The sequence below is a fragment of the Tamandua tetradactyla genome, chromosome 7 (assembly GCF_023851605.1).
Source record: "Tamandua tetradactyla isolate mTamTet1 chromosome 7, mTamTet1.pri, whole genome shotgun sequence".
Taxonomy (NCBI): Eukaryota; Metazoa; Chordata; class Mammalia; order Pilosa; family Myrmecophagidae; genus Tamandua; species Tamandua tetradactyla.
Window position 1 is genome coordinate 102,272,468 of NC_135333.1, and position 19,541 is coordinate 102,292,008.

The window sequence follows — 19,541 nt, forward strand, 5'->3', positions numbered from 1 at the left end:
CATAATGATGTCAGATTTGTATTTTTTACGAAGCAGAATTCAAGTCCAAGTTCTCTTGGACAGAAGCGATTGTTTTTAGGTAATACGTTCTTTGGTTCTTTTTTTCTTTCTAAGACAGAAAGGAAGGTCATTTCAAGTTTAAGGCTGCCATCTAGTGCTTCCTTACTTCCTGTTGGATGCCGGGCTTTCTTGAGCAAACCAGTTTAAGGGCATTCTATGTCAAACTTTCTAGACTGTTCACTGAGGTTTAAGATAACAGTAACCGTTTTCAGCTGGTACAGCATTCTTATCGTACCAACTGTGATGTTACTGTTGGGCAGTTTTAGAGAAAAAGTAAGGCACAGATTTGAAGTCAAGTAAAAAGCAGTCATTTATCATGCTTTGCTGACCTACACAATTAAACATGACCCTTAAAACAAGACAAATTAACTCTTTTGTGGTGACCTAATCTCTGGAACAGATGGATCAATAATGGGGACATATCATTCCACCAAATGTCATGTTTAAGATGAGCAGTGTGGTATTGGAAATTCTGCTCAGCGGGGTACAGCTGAAAGATTATGTCATCGGCTTGCACAGCACAGATTCTGGAATAAGGGATCCACAGAGGACACCTGCTACGGATTGGGGAGTGCCTGTGACCCAAGGCATTCCTTAGTGAATAAATATGAAATCAATGTCCCAGCATGGTGTGGAGGGGTGGCAGGGGCGGGGGGGAGTGAACTGTGCTGATGACAAATAAACATGCAAGGGAGGCATGGCTAAGTAGAACCCAGCCTTAACTCAGGAACTCATTAGCCAATTCAAACTGGAATAATGCCAAGATACCTGGGTGGCTGCACCCACCTACCTGAATTAGCCTTGAAATTTCAACAGTATATGGTTCCCTTCCTGGAGTCATAAATTATTTAAGTTTTACTATGCACTGTTAAATAATTGTCATATTCCAAACTTACGTGGCTGCTTTCCAAATGGGGTATGAAGTGATTTCGTGATAAAATTCATAGGAGTCCTAAAGTATGAAAGACGTTGTACTGGGTTTAGATAAAATTCCATCTAGCAGCTCAACTAATCAAGACATTTATTCAATTTCAACAGCACACAGAATTATGATAAGGCAATTGTAAATGGCACTCACGTTTCTGTTTCTAGAAAACATCTGTTTATTCATAGGCAAAGTGAATCGTTGAAGAACGTTATTCTGCAGTTATTTCAGTGGATTTTTAAATACAAAAGTGCATCTTAAGTAAAAAAGAAATCACATTTAGTACCTTTTTGAAAATGATTTCATATACTTTAAAATGTACAATCAAAATAAAGAAGAGAATATTTAGCCTTATTTCAAAGCTCTCATTTTGGCATATTCAGAAGATTATTTTCACAAGTATTTGCATGTTAATATCAATGACTAATTCAGTTTAATTTAATATATAATTGCTTTGTTCATTTAACTTTGACCCCAAAAGTTGTCCTAGCAAAAACAAAACCTTTAATTTTCTAGGCTTTATCAAACAAACCCCCTCAAATCCCCTGTCAAATTCTGCCTTCATCTGGCCACTGAGAAATGTAAAGAGTAAAACATAGCCTACTCAAATGATGAAAAGAGAGAACATAATGAAGAGGTATGTTTTCATACTTGTTAACACTGTAAAAGAAAAAACATCAATATCTTGGACTTCTCCATATTATAGACTGAGTATGAGTTTCAGGGTCAAAAAAGAAGAGCAAAAAGGATTTTATGAAGATATATTCTAGAAATAAAACTACAGGCTATTTCCTTCTCTAAGAAAATTCCTAAAAAAAAAAAAGCTATTAGAAAAAAGAAAAAAATGTTCACGTACCTTATACAGTTGTTTAAAAACAAAATCCATGAACTCCCCTATGGGTCAGTGAAACTGTCCACTGTACCTAAAGCTGGGGGGATCCCAGGCCTCAGCCTGTAGAGCCATCCCTAGGGCTGGCCTTGCTGGGAGAAGCAGGTAAACGCCCCGGCACCATGCCTTGTGCAAGGAAACCAGCAGGGATTCCAGCGACTCTTCAGGTCAGGTCATGGGACAGCAGCTTGCACTTATTCTGATGGTGCAAGAGGAGGAACCCTAACAGGAACCCAGGAGATCTAGGATCACAGCCTTGTGAAAGCCACGTACCCTCGCTGAGCATCCGAGGGCTCACTTACCAGGTGAGGCCAACCATCTTTGCCCACCTCCACTGCAAAGTAAAATCCAGAAGGATAGAGATCATGGATTGCATCTTTGTATCTCCCTTTCCCTATCCTCCTTCCCACTATCCCCCCCTCTTATGATGTATAGGACTGGGTACGGATCGTGTTTCTTCAATAAATATTTGTTGAATGGATAAATGAATGAGAGAGAAATTTTAAGTGTAAACTATGTGGATAGATTTCACAGTACAATTAAACTTCAAAGATATAAACATTGGTAAATTTTTAAGAATATCTAATCTGAGGTGATTTTCATCTATTCTTGGAACATTTAAACATAGAAACATTTAAAACACACTACTAATAGTTGTTTTTCTTATTTTAAGAGTAACATACTTATAGTACAACTTTCGGATACACTGAGAAAGGCACAAAGAATAAAATAATACCCATTCCTAATCTACACAGGAAGAAATAAACCACTAGTTGCATTTTACAAACACAAAAATTTAGAGTTGGCCACCCACGCTGAGCATCAAATCCAAAGCACTTTGGGTTTCCATAATTCTAGCACAGGCTCCTCAAATTCTTATATGTTTACAAAAATATTTTTTATCAGTTAATCCAGGGAGTCCCTCAGGCACTGGAGGATTATTTCACTTTAAACAAACTTAATGGCTTCTGATTGCCAATCATGCTACATTAACATATACTGAGAAATATAATGGTCTTATAAATAAAAATAGTCCACTGAGTAGTACATGGCTTGCGAATTGAGTAATATTAGAAGGCTGCTTTAAAATATTGGAGCATAATTATTGGAGCAGAATTATTTTAATGGGCATTTTCATCAAGCCAGGTCCAGTAAAGGATATACATGCCAAATAGACTTGAAGACAAGGGTAAACCCACAAAAGGTGCTTCTCCACTGGATTACTTTCGAGACATGCAATTTCTATTTATTTTCCTCTTTGCAGACTATTTGGCCACCCTGCAATTCTGACTATACCACCAGTTTTCCTTACTCACAAGTTGTTGGCTTCTGCACAAAGATGACTTAATAAACACTGCTTCTATAGACTGGGAAACTAAGAAACATGGAAGGCAAAGTAAACTCAATACTTTTTAAAATTATGTGTAGGGATGAAAGAGTAAATATGGGAGATTCCCTAACATACCCCAGGAAGCGAAAGCATTCTCCAAATTTAAGACTGAGAAGAAAAATGTATTATTATTCCTCTCAACATTTCTATAGATTTCTTCCATCTGTGGTTTTCAAACTGTTTGAAATGGGCAGAACTTGGGAGGAGAAAAGTGGCTCTGAGGGTAAGGCTACTGCAATGAACCTAGTGTTGCCAGAACAAATATAGAATGCCTGGCTTAATTTGAATTTCAGACAAACAATCAATAATTTTTAAGGGACATTCAACATTTGAGACATACTGATGCTAAAAAGGTATTCACTGATTATTTGAAATTCAAATTTAACTGAGTATCTTGCTTGTTTTCCCCCTAATTCTGACAACTTTATAATGATCCTCCTTCCTGCTCCCAACAAGAGCAGCCCTATTTTATATGTTGGGGTTCCAGATCTACTTGTGTTTGAGGAAAATGTACAGCGATCAAAAAAAGTTTGAAAATCATTTTGCTAGAAGAATTCAAGCAACAATCTTAACCCGACTGTCTGTAGACTTCCCATCAGTTAAGTGAAGGGCATCTGGTTGTTGTGGAAAATTAATTATAGCTTGTAAAGCCATTTGAAATTAGCATGTTCAGCCACATATGCTTCAAAATATTTATCACACAGCAGACGGCCTGAAAACATACTGATTGCTTAATGAACGACTAGATGGTAGAAATTCTAAAAAATGGTAAGTCATAATTTTGATTTAACCACATTGAGGGGCCACATTAAAACAGAGCAGATCTTAACAACCTAAGAAGTGAGTATATCTCTGAAAAACAAAGAAACATGATTTGCTTTTAAAAGTACAGTATTTTAATTCTATTGTTATGGATTTTTCCAGCTGAATCATATAATTTTTTTTTTTTGAACAGCAGTTAAAAACAGCAGAAACAGTCAGGAAATGAAGAAAATAGTTCACCTCCTATGACTCTATTGTTTGCTATTTCTGCTTGGTAAGGTTTTTAAAGCTTAAAAATAGTTTGTTGTTTTTTTTTGAAACAAAACAGAGATACCAACCCAATAAAACACATCTGGAAGCCACTTGGTGACATTAAGGATTTTTTTTCCCCTCTTCTCATTAGCTATCAGGGAAAGCTCTTACAGTTTTAAAGCAAATGCCACGAAAGTATAGCATCCATTATACAATGTTGTCTAAATATTTAAAGCTGAAATTGAAATCTGGAAGTTAAAGTGAAGAGAAAATAAATTTAGATTATACCAACATATCAGTGAAAAGCGTAAATACTTGATAGCTTGGCTAGGTACATGGAACATTTGGAGGAAAACAGAGATCTCTTATTCAGAAGCTTAAAGCCAACCAAAGACAAGAAAGACAGGATCACAATTAAATTTATCAACGTTCATAACTTATTTCTAATTGGAAGTGAGATTTTATAAAGGTGGTAAAACGTCCTGAGTGAGAGCATAATTAATCTTATAGCCAAATACAAGGACTTAAACTTCACTGGGCATCATGCTGGTCTCATGTTTTCCTGCCTTTGCATACACTTTTCCTTCTGCCTAGAATGCCTCTTTCTCCACTCCAACGGTTTGGCCAACTCTTATTCAATCATTAAGACCCAGCCCAAGCATCTCCTCCTCTTTGAAATAATCCACACAGAACAAATGACTCTAGCCTTTGCTTCCATGCCATTACTATGTTTAGTACATTTCTCTACTCCTGACTTGATACACCATCCGCAAGTAAGTGCTTTAAAAATGCCTTTCCTTCCCTACAAAATGGTGAGTTCTTTAAAGGCATGACTTACTCATTAGATGTTTATAATCTCAGAACCTGACACAGTGCCTGGTAAACCACAGGCATTCAACAAAGACGTGCTCTCAAATGGAACCAAAAATGGAAAAGTTTAACTTTCAATGGTGAAGGTGCATTTGAAAGTGTAATATCTCCTTAGTTTCCAGAGATGAGAGAAGACAAAGAATATGCAAAATAGTTACCATCACTGTGAAGTGAATAAATGGTTGGGAAAGAGGCAAAAGATGAAAGGTTTTGTATATCCACTTAAGGAGCCAGAACAACAGAAACCACTGTGAACTAAAACGTCTCTGCAAAAGTGTGCCATCTGTACCTGGAGGGTGAGCCTCCAGACGGGGTCCATGTTTGACTTTATTTCTATTTCATTCTCTAACAGACTGCTGAGAAGGCCACAAAGGTGTCATTAAGAAATAAAATGCCATCCGGTGGCACTTCCACATAGTCATTACCATCTGACAGCGTGTGATCTTTGCGTAGTGGCTGAAGTGACCCAGATTCAAACTGGTGATTATAATGTCACATTTATATAGCCTTTCCTATTGGAACAGCACTTCACAGTCAGATTGTTGCTGTGTTCATCTGGACAATTCACAAACACGGTCTTCTCAGATACAATGCAGATGGTATAGCACTTCCTAGTGGGTAGCTGGTAACTTTGGGCTCAGACTAACAGTGATTTAATGCACAATGCTACTAAAATGGAACACCCACACTGGTAGGTATGATGACGTTTGCCAACATGTATTATTTAAGATCAATAAAGAGAGTTTTACTACTTACTGCATATTTATACCAGTTTTTATTTGGGGAGTGGGGAAGATTAGAATATTATGGTTTTAAAAAATATTAGGAATGTAACTAAAACGGCTGTTGGGTTATTTTTATTTTACAGCAAACTCTTGAAACTTCCCTAAATTAATTCCAATTTGGTCAATGGATACACATTTAAACATACAACGTAGTTTAAATCGCTGAACATACTAACTCAAGTTCTACTTTAAAAATTTCCACATTTCCCATACATAAACACTGTATTCGCACCTGCGATTTTTAATATGAACACAAGTATTCCATTATTGTACATATATCAGAATAATAATTTGCCCTTTGATATCACTGCATTTTTTTTCAGCTCAATATATTAAACTGTAATATAACCTATTAAACCAGACTTATGGTAAGGGGAAGTATATACTCTTAGGTCTTTAAAATATAGCTATTCCTAAAGATTGAATTGGCCACACTGAATAACGAATAAAGAGAACAAGAGACTGTTTTTTTTTTTTTTTTCTCATTTGTACCTGGATAATATGAACAATTTTGAGTATTGTTAAATCTAATGGGGACTTAGGGGACAATAATAATTCCAGCTTTCATTTATTATAATATGATGTACCAGACATTGTATTAGGTACCTAACAAAATTCTGAGTGTCAATATTTACAAAATAATAGCAAAAGAAGAAATTGGGGTTCATAGAGGAGACTCAAACCCCAATCAATCAGTCTCCAATGCCCTTGTGATTTCCCCTACAAAGCCTGGTAAATCCAACAGAGTCTGGAGCTTACTAACCATGGAAAGTTTTTAAAATCCTTTTTATATATATCCTCTTGAAATTATGGCCTTTAAATCCAGCATTTGAGAAACAAGGAAATTTTTTTAGCTTAAAATGTCATCAGAAATCAAGTAGTTCAGGCCCTTCATTCTATAGTGGGGGAAACTGAGGAACAGAATGGGTAAGAAGTCTAGAAAATTGAGTAACTTATCTAATATCACATAATTAGTTAATAGTAGGAGAGGCTATAATTACCTAAATGTATTTAATACAGGACAAATATAAACACAGAAATACTTACAAAACAATAAAACATCATCAATTTTCGGCAAGCTATAAGCACTTGCTTACTTTTCCCTTCTCTCTCTTCTTCCTTCTTTTTAAATATTTAACTGCAAACATTAATTTATTTAGGAACTGCCAAACCAAAACTCCTTAGTATAGGAAGCTGAGTTGTGAGCTAATAAGACAGTAGAGAAACTGTCAGTAAATTGGGGATAACCTTGGTTAGACTTTCATACAAGGATACAGTGAAGATAAATTAGATAAATCTTCAAGTGCTCTGTGTATTTTGGGGGTATTAGTCTTATTAAATGAAAGAAGCCCAAGTTAAAACATGATAATTTCTGGACAAATAAGTTGGCTCAGCTCCTTAATAGAAAAGCTGACTCACTGCCAATTTAGCCCTGGAACCTGAGACATTAAAATAATAATTTCAAGGAACTAGGTTTCCTAACAAGCCAGTTGAAATCACTTAGAGGATTAGCTTTTCACCCCTGGAATTTAAATCAGGGGATTTCTTGAGTGAAAGACAGTCTGTCATCCTTGTTTTAACATACAAGGCAACCCCACAAACTTGTCTGAAGACACTACCTCCAATTTTTTTTAAAGGTTACAAAGTGTCATGGGTGCATTACACAGAGGGAAGTTGCACAGTTACCTTGTCAGCAATACTCAGTCTTATGTCTAGTCATAAGGCATCCCTTTGCTGTATGATTTATATTTCATTGATCCCCCTGGGTTAAAGAGAAGGGAGAAGGGCTATTTGATTAGCTTTTTTTCTCATATTCCATAATGTTTCTTAGGCTTTATTCAGATAAGGACGAAAACAGCTCAGAAATTCCACTTCAGCTGGAAAAAAATTTCTTCTTCCTGGAAATGTCAGCTCAAACACAGAGTACTGGGTTCTATGTGTCTTTATTTTACATGTAACATTAAAATGTCCACAGCTCCTACCCTGTAAAATGAGGGTGGCCATTTGCTAACTTCATAGCCCTATCAGAAAAATGAAATTATAAACATAAAGCTAACATTCTCAGAACGACTTATTTTTAGACTATGGGGAGGGTGGATTCAAATTGGAGGTATATCCAGCTCCCTAGATTTTTACAACAGATATTTATTAAGCATCTACTATGTGCCAGGCACCATTCTAAGAGTTAGAGATAGACCAGTAGACAAGGCAGCATATAGTCACCTTCGTGGAACAACAGCTGTAACAGGCAAACATCTACCAGTTAGAGATAAGTGCTGTGGAGAAAGGAGAAACAGGGTAAAGGGGTTGGGGACAGCTGGATGGTAGGAGGGTGGTGGACAGGGTGCTGCAATTTTATATAGAGCAAGCAGGGAATGTCTCTCTGATATCAGATGGCTTTTGAGCAGGGATCTGAAATGAAGGAGTGAGCCATGATCTGATCTGGGAAGGCACCTACTCATGTCCTTTTATTTAAGCTTGACATCAGGCAAAAACAAGAAATTAACTGTGAAATTCAGGAACAATAGACGACAAGTATTAAATCTTAAATAATAGTTTGAACCAACTCTCAGTTTATCTCAAATGATCCCTAAAATCTCTACTTAGCCACAGCTTATAATCTTTTATTCCGGGACTAAAATGCCTCACTGTATCTTATCACATAACACCTAAAAGAGAGAGTTTTCCAGTTACATTGTGCAAACAACCCAAGCAGATAATTCAGGTAAAAATTTCCACTCTGAGGCCCTGATTATTTGATTTGGCTATGGCACGCAGCAGGAAAAAATGAGCTGGAGTTAGCTGATTTTGATACTGGCCATGCCTACAGTAAAAAAGTTAAAAGGAAATTGGACAGTTATGCAGGTCTTAGGCCATGAGTCTTTTACAGCTCTTCTTTTCATTAAAAACAAGACAAAACCAACCAACAAAAAAGCCCATAAGATGGCACAGAAAACAAAACAAAAAAAATCAAGTAATCCAGGTATCCACAACATCTCTTTCTCTTGTTTTGCTATATAGGCACACCCAGCAGTAATAATGACTGGTTTAACTTATTTTTATTCAGTTTAAATAGGTTCTACAATATGGAAATAATGGATAATGATAGGAAATAACCCAAATTTTCAACAACTGAAGAAGAAAAAGCAAAGAGATGAAATGGCCACAAAGTCTTTTAATCAATTTCCACAAAACTAAGTAACCAAGAATTTTCTAATGCATGATAACAAAACTTTGAGGAAAAAAAATAAAAAATAAAAATAAAACTTTCAAATGTATCATAGTTATCATGAACAGAAATTGAGAGTGTTTACCACATTTTATTGAAACTCTCTGATGTACTTATATATATAATGCGGACATGAGCTTCTGTACAGTATGGATAAGGACAATTTTTTTCATTATTTAGTGAATACTTTATTAGTTTCTGTAATCAATTCCATGTAGATAAGACCTTACATATTTAATATAGTGTGTTACCCCTGTACAAATGGAAAAAAATTAAGTTTAATGTTTCTAGACCAATATGACTGTGAATTTCTATACATTGCCAATTCAACATGGTATAACTGGGATACTTTTTCCAAAGATGACAGCACAGCTAAAGTTTCCAAAAATTCAATTTTTATATATATATAAAACTGCTATTGGTCTTTATATATATATATATAAATATATATAAAGACCAATAGCAGTTATATGCATCAATAGCAGCAACAGCTTTTCCAGGTTCTGCAGTCATCTGAACAAAATTATAGAGACATCCAGCACACTCCATTAAAAAAAAAAAAAAGTAAAAAATGAAAATCCTAGAAAACAGCAAGTTCTATTACTGTTATGGTACCTGGCACCATTTGGATATGGACAATTTTAAAATACCTGATATGCTATGATACGATATGGTGTGCAATCATGTCTACAAAAGGAGCAAAGTAATTATTGGCTATTAAAAATAAGTATAAGTAGTTTAAAGATTACTCATTAATTTAAAAAAATGGTAACTGGCATTTTTTTTGCTGAAAAGGACCAAGAGATTTAATGACATAAACATACTTTATTGAGGAGATTGTTTTAATAAAGATCTAATTATATTTTTTATGTTTATAACTCAAAGAGTTAAAAAATAAGACAAAACTATAGTAAAGTTGTAAAAAAAATTGTAGTAAAGTTGCAAATTTGTCACATAAGGCTTTTTTTTTTTTTTTTGCATGGGCAGGCACCAGGAACTGAACCCCGGCCTCTGGCATGGCAGGTGAGAACTCTGCCCGCTGAGCCACCATGGCACTGCCCATCAGATAAGTTTTGAAATCTTTATGGTGATATGCGTGTGTGTTATATTTCTTAAATTAACACACATTTGCATGACCAGAGAAAACTGGACATTCATTCAATTCAACAAATTCAGGAGGCTCCAAAATCAGGTAACACAGGATAAACATTTTAACAGTATATTAATTACTTTTATTTTTTATTTTTCAAATAATATGTTCACTATCTTTTTTTTTGTCAATCTCCAGATACCTTTTCAGCAAAGGACCTCTAAACTTAAAGCAATGAGTCCAATTACTAATCTGGGAAGATTACAATAAATATACTGTGGAGTATCTGGTGATATAAGGAAAAATATTTCATCCAATATGTAATTTTTCAGAATAACAACTGTACCCAAAATAAAATTTAATTGTGCCTTTAAATCTGGAGGCACTTCACCTGAAACATGTCTGAGGTTGACAAAAAAATGGAGCATATTATTTGAAAACATTTCTAACATTTTGTTTCTAAAATGTCTCCTGACTTCTGCACGTGCCAGGCACTGTGTTTAATGTTGTGTATGCAACAGCAGACAACTGTGGCTGTCCCTCATACTGCTTACTATCTACTAATAGGAGCAGAACACAGATCTCTGTGGAACTGTGTTAAAATAACATATATAGCATTTTGACAGCAAAGTGAGGAATGAAAGTAGCCTGTTAAGAAAGGAAAGGGAAGGGGGAAAAAGGGAGAAGAAAAGAAGGAAGGAAAAAAGGTTGGAAGGAAGGAAGGAAAGCAGTTCAGTCTAGCAGGATTAGAAACCAGAAGGAAATCTTAGGGATCACTTAATTTAGTGGCTCTTAATCACAGATGGCATCAGATCACCTGATGATTCAAGCTCAGTTACAAGGCTACTCAAACCTACTGCATTAAAATAAAATTTCTGCGTATTTATATTTTTAAAAAACTCCATAGGTATTTACGATTCGAATCTTTGATTAATCTGTATGGATCAAGCCTAATCCCTTCAATTTTTGGATGCAGAAACTGACCACAGAGTCTGAGAGACCGATCTGAAATCACACAGCTATTTTGGTTTAGTCCAAGTTTTCTGAGAATCAGCCCAGTGTCCTTTTTTATGTGTTATACCACATCATTCCACTACTGTGTACGCTTGAACCTCTGCTCAAGAAGAAAAAGGAAAAATGGACAATTAATAACTCCAAAGTAACTGATCTAAAGTAAAATAACCTAGCATCCACAAGCAATACAAACAAATAAATCATAAAAAAGACCCATCATATACCATAGTAACCTGGCTGCTTCTTGTTTAAGCAACCAAGTCAATCTAGTTTAAAACCCTCTCATGCAAAATATCATTATTCCCATAAGTTTCTAGTTCCAGTGATGCAATGAATAAAAATCCTGGTTTCCATGGGTAAGGAGGGGGAAAAGAAGAGTGATTTTTCTGGTTTATCCCTTAAAATTCAGAGAGTCAAATAAATACATTCCCTTACTTCAATATGGAGAAAAACCTGTTTACTTTTAATACTTTGGCAGTACTCGAGGACACACTTTTGGCTATTAGCCTGCCATGATGCTTAAGATTATAGAAGACCCACAGAGGAAACCTGTATGATCAGGTTAGCTAAACACAAACTTCATTTCTGTATATTTTATTTCCTCCCATTTCATTCTCAAAGGCATAAAACTTTAAAGCATTTCAGAAGTAGGGGAGAGGGTAACTTACTGATTACTTTCGCTCCCTTCTCAAGGCTGTGTAAATAAGAACTCGGGCACCTTAATGAAATTATTCACATGATCCCTGCAATGAACAAAGTGCAGCATTGGAAAGCAGCTCAAAATTCCCAGGAAGCATATGGGCTTTCTTACAAGAAACATCTGTGATTCTCTTACGCAACTTCAGCCCTAACTTTATCTCTTTCTAAAATTTATGTAACACGCATATACTTCATTTGTGACTTTTTAATTACACAGTCGCAGAAGAATTTAATATGTCATCTCTTTGCAACATGCATTATATAAATATTCTGATACTATAGCGTTCAGCAGTCTTCTTACATAAAATCTAGCAGTTCCCTAAATTGTTTGGAAGGACTATTTTACAGCAAAACAGAATACCACAGTATCTGTCTAGCCCTTTTTAAGATCATCAATAAGGAACTTAAATTATCCTAGCCTGAAAATAATACACCTGGGAATATAAATTGCAGTTAAGTATACATTTTTTCAGATTACTATATTATTTGCTTTATTGGTAAAGTTAAAAAAAAAGAGATAAAAATGCCATTGTGAAACTAAAACATGTTTTAAATCAACTGACTTACTATTATTAGACTGAAAGAGTGGGGGGGGTGTGTTTGTGTATGAGTGTGTGTGTATACACAGAAGTCAGCATTTTAACTCTGGCAGAGGAGCTGGCCAATATAGGAACCGGTTTTAATAGACTTTCTATTTCAACCATAGTTACTGTAGGTTTTTGTCACTATGGCAATCGGCCTGGGTGGGGTAGGTGTCTGGCAGGCTGGGGTGCTCAGCTGGTAAAACAACATAAACCTCACTCTACCTCTAGCCGGGCCAATTTCCTCCAAGAAGGTTTGCTTAATTGAAAGACAGTTTCCAAGGATCAGGGAAAGAAAAGGAAAACTCTAGCCATCGGTTGATGGGAACTTCTTCACAGTACACTGCTATATTAAGCCTACCTCACACCTCTTAGCTTTGTGCAAAGACCTGAAATACTGTCAGTTAGTGGTAGTACTTAAGATTTAGGCGGTAACCTAACCTCCAGGATTCCAAGGTTCTCTATCAGCCTGGGTTAATTTTGGCTGTCTCTTCAGGGGCTACATGAAACATGGCATTTACAAATTTGGATTATACAGCTCTATTTATTACATGATGGAAGAGTTCCAAAAAATGCCAGAAGTTGGCATTTATGTGAGTCAGCTACTGTTTAACCCAAAGAAGCACTATATTCTATCGGGTGTTTTTGCCAGGACTGAAAGAGCCTATGTGAAAACATCTTAATTAGGACCATCTTAGCCCCTCACCTCCTGGATACCCTATAGCTCTAGGTATTATGTTTCATGTAGGCCATGAAAACAGAACTCCCCAGGCCTATTATCCATCCATTCGCTTCAAACCTTGATAGTGTATATTTTCTTATTGTCAGATTTAATAAGTCAAATATATCAGGTAGCTATTAAAAGGTTTAAACCATCACAGTTTTTAAAAGGTTTCAGTGTTCAGGGATTTCAAACCCACAAGGCAGGGCCAGATCTGGAGGGTTAGATCTCTGAAGAATGGTGAAATTATTTGCTGGGTTTTTTGGTTTTTTTTTTTAACTCTGTTTTACGAATATTCTTATTGACCTTTCTCTACTATTTTTTTTTTAACATGGGCAGGCACCAGGAATTGAACCCGGGTCTCCAGCATGGCAGGCGAGAACTCTGCCACTGAGCCACTGTGGCCCACCCTTTCTCTACCCTTTTAATGTGTTTTTAATGCAACTTAATGGACTCACAAAAAGAAAAGAGAGGAACCTGAAGAAAAGATAGCACACCAAATGATGTCCAGTGACCTGAAAAAGATAATCGTAATGACAGATTTCTGAAAGGGGAGGGAAAAGAACTTAAAAACATTAGCTACTTACAATTGCTATCAGATAACCTTCGCCTCCCTTTTTTTCCTTTGGAGAAATCCAAACTGATGTACATGTTTCTTTAAAATTTCCTTTATTGAAAAGTCTGCTCTGCTTACTTAAAGCAAAGGGCCATCTTAGAAAATCAGGACCAATATTGTATCATATTAAGTGGCGGCTACTTTATTAGATTTAAAAAAACAAAAACAAAAAGGGGGAAAGGTGGTTATAAAAACATCACGGGAAACTATATAGCCTTTATTTAAATTAAAAGCAATCACAGCCTGATTCTTGGAACACACTTAGAAATGCTTTTTGGCTTGCAGCTGCTACATGCAGCCAATATTGTGTGTAATTGGAAACATTTCAAACAGAATTGTTACCAAAGTCAAAGACCGTAATTGCTAGCGGTGGGATCTGTGTCTTAGATAAAAGAAGGGCGGCTGAAGGAGAGCACTCCTAACCAAGGAGTATACTTAAGGGTCTGCATCTGACTGCAATATTTTCACTGTATTATTGACAAATCTTTCTTTCCAGAGACTCAATGGGAAAAGAAGGAAACACAGAAAACCATGCACAAAGTAAAAGCTGTTGGGTGCTAAAAATCAACAATTAGGACAAAAATCTTAGAAAGGAGTCCGTGACTTCAGTACTTGAACAACTGAAATAACACAGCTCTAACTTTCATTTTTAAAGTATAATCCACTAGAAATGAAAGGCATGTCTCCCCAGAGTTTACCCCAAATCTACCAGTGAGAAAAATACAACTTCAAATTAGCTGATCAGTTGCTTTTTAGGATTACTTAGGACCAAACTTATGGATGGTGGTGGGGGGGGGGGGCGCTTAAGGTAAGTGACAGCTGCTCGCTAGTTTACAGCTCTACATTTTAAAATGTTTACATAGGCTTCTGCCTTCCTGACACTTTCATCTTTATTTTAAAATGAAAATCTCTCTTTATAGGAAAATGAACCTGGAAAGGTCTAATCAATTCAGGCTGGGCAATCATTCTTGTTCTTAGAGAGGCACTTTCAGAAGTGACCAAAATGCATTCAGAGTTTAGTCTAAAACAAGCACACAAAACAGAGACATGGCAAAAAGCACTACACTCCCCTCAAGAGGGCTGATCCCCCTAGTTACTGGAAATAGACTTTGCCAGAGGACCTGTGGCTCAGGAATGGTTCCTGGAAAAAGCATGTCATTCTGGCACCCAGGGAAGCGATCTGATTATCCTGTCACATCTCTGTGCCAGAAGTGTCATGACATCAGCATGCTCCAGCTTGTAGGGCATGTCTCTTCCCACCATCCCTCCTTCAGGAGAGAAAGGGAAGGGGTGGGGAATAAAGGTTTATGCAGTTTCCCTATGCAACTTCAGGCCAGGCCTTTTCACTGTTCCAAAATGTTCATTCACCAACGCATGTGTACTAACGTCCTTGACTTCCATCCAGTGCAACTATAAACAAGGAGGTCTGAATACTGATTGAGCTGAGGTGCTACACCGATGTGTGTCCAGAGATAGGGAAGTCCAGAAGCCCAGGGCTCACAGTTTCTCCGATGACATCTTGGTCCATGACACTCTGTTCAGAAGTGCCAACTCCACCGGCTGCCTAAGGTTTCGAGGAACTGCAACAAATGTAGGACTTGGCACTGGGATTATTTTACTTTCCTCTCCCCACTTATTTATTCACACTAAGCTTCTAAAGATATTAGTGCACGATACAGTAATGCTCTATCTGTGACTAAAAGAAAAAGAAGTAATCGTCCTTTAACGTACCACCAATCAACCAACCAAGAAACAACTCATTCATGTTCCTAACCCCCTCACTTCATTGTAGAATAATTACACACAGATCTAAGCAATTTGAATGAATCTCACAATAATAAGAGTTAAACAAATGATATTATTTTACATAAAATGGAGAGAAAAAGGGAGAGCTATTTCTCCAAAGGGAGAAGTCTAACTAGTCAAGTGACATCAACATTTCTATCATAGATAAGCATAGAGTACCAGGCATGAGAAACTAGAAAATCAGTAATAATCTTTTCAGAAAATCATTTCCCAAAATATTAAACAACCAAAAATATAGGTAGGGACCATTTAAAGATCTACCTGATTAGTGGGAAATTCTTTTTTAAAGATTCTTGCGCCATTTCATCAGAACCCTACTCTTTGTGTTTTGCTTCTAAGTGACTATATAAAGTATTTTAGAAAAATAATCTTATAATACCACATTTTAAAACTAATATCTCAGCTTACTTTAAAAGTCTAAAGAAATTCTAAAATTTAATTTTTTGCCTTTTCAGAATTATGATAGAACACGATATTAAGAACAACCAGACTTTATCCACATCTGACTCTAAACTTAATAGCTCAGCTATTAACCCTACAGTGTTCTTCCATTCCCCAGCTAATATTAAATTTTATTTGGGTGACCCAAGCTGATTCATTACAACCTCCCTTTATTATAAAGATAAATGGTGGTTCCATAGATCTTGATTATAAAAACAGGATACACTTTTAAATTGCATTGGTACTGGTTGCAGAACTGATTGAATCTATCACCTTTACAAAATATATCACCTTTTCTTTTAAGAATTTGTGAACCAATCGGCTTACTCAGTGATAACTCCTCAGTTAGCACCAAATTAAGGATGGAAAATTTAACTGACCAAACCCATTCATTCACATCATCATCTCTACCTCTATATACCATCAAGAGTTTTTTCTCTTTCTTTCTTTCTTTCTTTTTTTTTTTTTTTGTGGTTTATCCATAAAATGAATCACTTTGTTAGCCATGACAAACCTAGAGATTTTCTAGTTCAGCAGCAAATGTGCTAACCTTAACTGTAGATAATGCGCATTTATTTCTAGCAACTTTTAGTTTTAATATGTAGAGCATATGCATTGTTAACCTTTAAATCCTTCGTATAAATATTTCTGCAAGTGTTCGTAAAATATCTCCTTCTACGTTTCCTGACTTGCCAGTTGATGGCACTTAGAAATCCTCCGGTACCAGCAGAGTGCTGTATTTTGTTTTCTTCAGGCTCCAGCTGGGCTACAATGACAGATTCCTGTCCCAGGCCAAGCCCAGCCACCTACATTAGGACCACATTGGAGGCAAACTGAACGGGCTTCACCAGACAGCAAGATAAATGACTGCTGTTTAAGTTTAAAATCCCCTGGTGGGGGGTAAATATTGTTGAAGAGAAAAAAGGCTTGACAAATATTGCATCATCCTTTCAGAGCTGTCTTGATTAAAGCAGAATCTTTGGATTAAGTTGGTGCTCAACCCAAGATGTATCTGTCTTGCTGTCATGGTTTTTTGTTTTTTTTTTTTCCTTTCCTAGAGTCTGAAAACAGACATATTGTTGGGCATGGCCAAACAAGGCTGCCACCTCCCAAGGGGCTAGAGTCCACTCCTGATAAGCGAAGGCAGCGAACACTGACACTTCACTGAGGGTAATGGAGACAGCATAGGCTTAGTGGGAAAAGGCCAGTTGTCACCTAAGTGACAGGCAACAGCTGAGCTCACACATCTGGAGCTCTAGGGCAAACATTCAGCAACCCTCACCCATCTACACCTTGGGCCTGTCTGCAGGGACAGATGGAATGTCTCTTTGATTCAAAAGTACATTTAAAAGAATCTGAAGGGAAGCCATGTCAATTATATAACATTAATGGCAGACACAGCCCTCTGAAGTACTGATTAAAATGAGGTGGTGGATAAAACTGTACACACATACAGATACAATTTCATCAACTATAATTTGTCTTTCGTGAAAATCATCCTAAAAGGGATGTCTATATGCATCTGAACTCCTCCAGAGGGAAGATCTTTTCATGTTCATTTCCTTTAGGTTGTTTCCATGGTGTGTTCTTTACCTTGTTCATAGCTGCGGTTCTGCCTCCGATGCCCTTTTTTTTAAAAAAAAAAATAAAAAATAAAAATCGGTAACCAAACGTGTTTGGCTTGTGATTCTGAATTCACCTTAGGTAAGCTGGAACTGGGTATGGTGCCAGCAGCCCTCCTTTTCTCCCCCCTCCTCCACCCTCCTGAAGCCAATCTGTGGACAATTTTCCCAAAGTCCCCCAAATAACACGGCACCGCAATAATGACTGGCGATGCCGTTTGTTTTTCTTACAGGGCAATGAAAATTTAACAGCTTTCTTCTGCATCTTGAGTCCGGTCCTGCTAATTATTAACACGTCTACTTTCTTCAACTTTTTAGGTCTAAAGGAAGGAAGACGCTCCCATTCTTTCCCCTACACATGCTACATTCGGAAAACACCAACGCTGAGAGGAGAGGAAAAGATGAGGCAGAATCCCTGCCAAAAAGCAATCGGCCCTCTCCCCAGAGCGTTAGTGGGAAGTCAGGACCCTCCCTCCCGGCGCCGGTAGGTGACAGGCGACCCTAAGCGGTGGAGACATGCCAACGCACCCTCCCCTCCCCGCGCCCCGCATTGCCCCCAACTCTAGGGCCACCGAACGGGTTTCCACGCAGGAGAGAATCAAGGGGTAGAGTTGGACGTGATGCAGCAAACAGGAGCCATGCACGCAGCCTAGCCGAAGCCCTCCCGGTGCTGCAGCCTAGTACCTGTTTTCACCGTCTACGCAGACTAACAAATCGAGTTTGCCCCTTTCCCTTATTTCCTGCCACACCGACCCAGAGTGGGTGTCACAGACCCACGGCTATGACACTGAAGAAACCCGGCCCTTCCCCTGCGGCGCTGGCCCCCCACCGCTGTGCGCGCAGCTCCCTCTGCAGAGCCCGCCCGGAGCCAGGCGGCCACTCACCCCGCGCAAGGAAGGGAGAACCCGGCTGGACGGTCCTCGGGCGCAGCGGCGGGTCTGCTAGGGCTGCGGTCTGCGGCGTCAGGGATGGGCGAGGGAGGGCAGCACGCGAATCATCGAGAGCCCAGTAAGTCGCCGCGCCGACTGCGGCGCGTGGTCGCCGCCTCTCTGTGAAGTCAACGCAGGCGGCGAGAGGCTGGCATGTTAACCCGGCGCGCTGTCGAGCTGCGGCGGCCGCGGGAGGCGGCGCTCGCAGCTGGCTGCAGGCGGAGTGTGCTCGGGTCCGAGCCCCCGCGCCACAGCGCCGCGCACCCCGCCCCCGGCCGCCCGGGCGCGGCGGGAGCGAAAACGCGGAGCGCGGACGCCAGGCAGCTGGATCGAGGCCGGCGCGGCGGGCCGGCTCGCACCCACGTGTGCCCCAGCTCGGCCCCGAATTGCTAGGGTGGTGCAGGGAGCCGGCCGAGCAGAGCCGCGGCGCGTCCGGGCGGGCTGTGCGTGCACGCGGGCTGTGCGGGACTGGCTTCCTGCGCGGTCTGCGGGGCTGAGCCGGAGGCGGGTTGTCGGTTAGTAGAAGTTCAACCAGGCGCAGCCCAGGTTCTCGAGGAGCTCTGCAGTCGCCTCTGCGCTGCCCCCGATTTTATGCCCTTCTCTTCTTCTTCACTCTCTCTCTCTCTCTCTTTTTAACCAACAATCCTGACGGATTGAAAGACAGGAAGGGTAAAAGGGGTAAAAAGACAAACCTAATTTCCTCTGATCACAAGGTCTGGGACTTGTCCGTTTGGGTTCCTTTTCCTTTGGTGTGTTTTGGGTGGAGGGTGGGAGTTAATTAAAATCTTAGGTTCCTTCCGGCGCGTCTCGCCTCACTGGGGACCCACTCGAAACTATCTCGTGCAATTCCGTAAGGTGGG

At 38.7% G+C, this 19,541-nt stretch overlaps 1 protein-coding gene across 4 annotated transcripts in view; it reads right to left on the minus strand.

Moving 5' to 3' along the window:
* LOC143691701 (prickle-like protein 1) overlaps positions 1 to 18,853 on the minus strand; it is a 108,518-nt gene extending 89,665 nt beyond the window's left edge. For 2 of the 4 annotated variants that reach the window (XM_077170599.1, XM_077170597.1), the window contains exon 1: positions 18,637 to 18,853. The gene's annotated coding sequence lies outside the window, so the exon portion shown is untranslated. Of the gene's footprint in view, positions 1 to 1,138; positions 2,152 to 11,934; positions 12,010 to 13,725; positions 13,783 to 17,723; positions 17,757 to 17,983; positions 18,136 to 18,436; positions 18,465 to 18,636 lie in introns of those variants that run through there. The other 2 variants (XM_077170596.1, XM_077170600.1) reach the window with 2 other exon arrangements.
* Between the last annotated feature and the right edge of the window lie 688 nt (positions 18,854 to 19,541).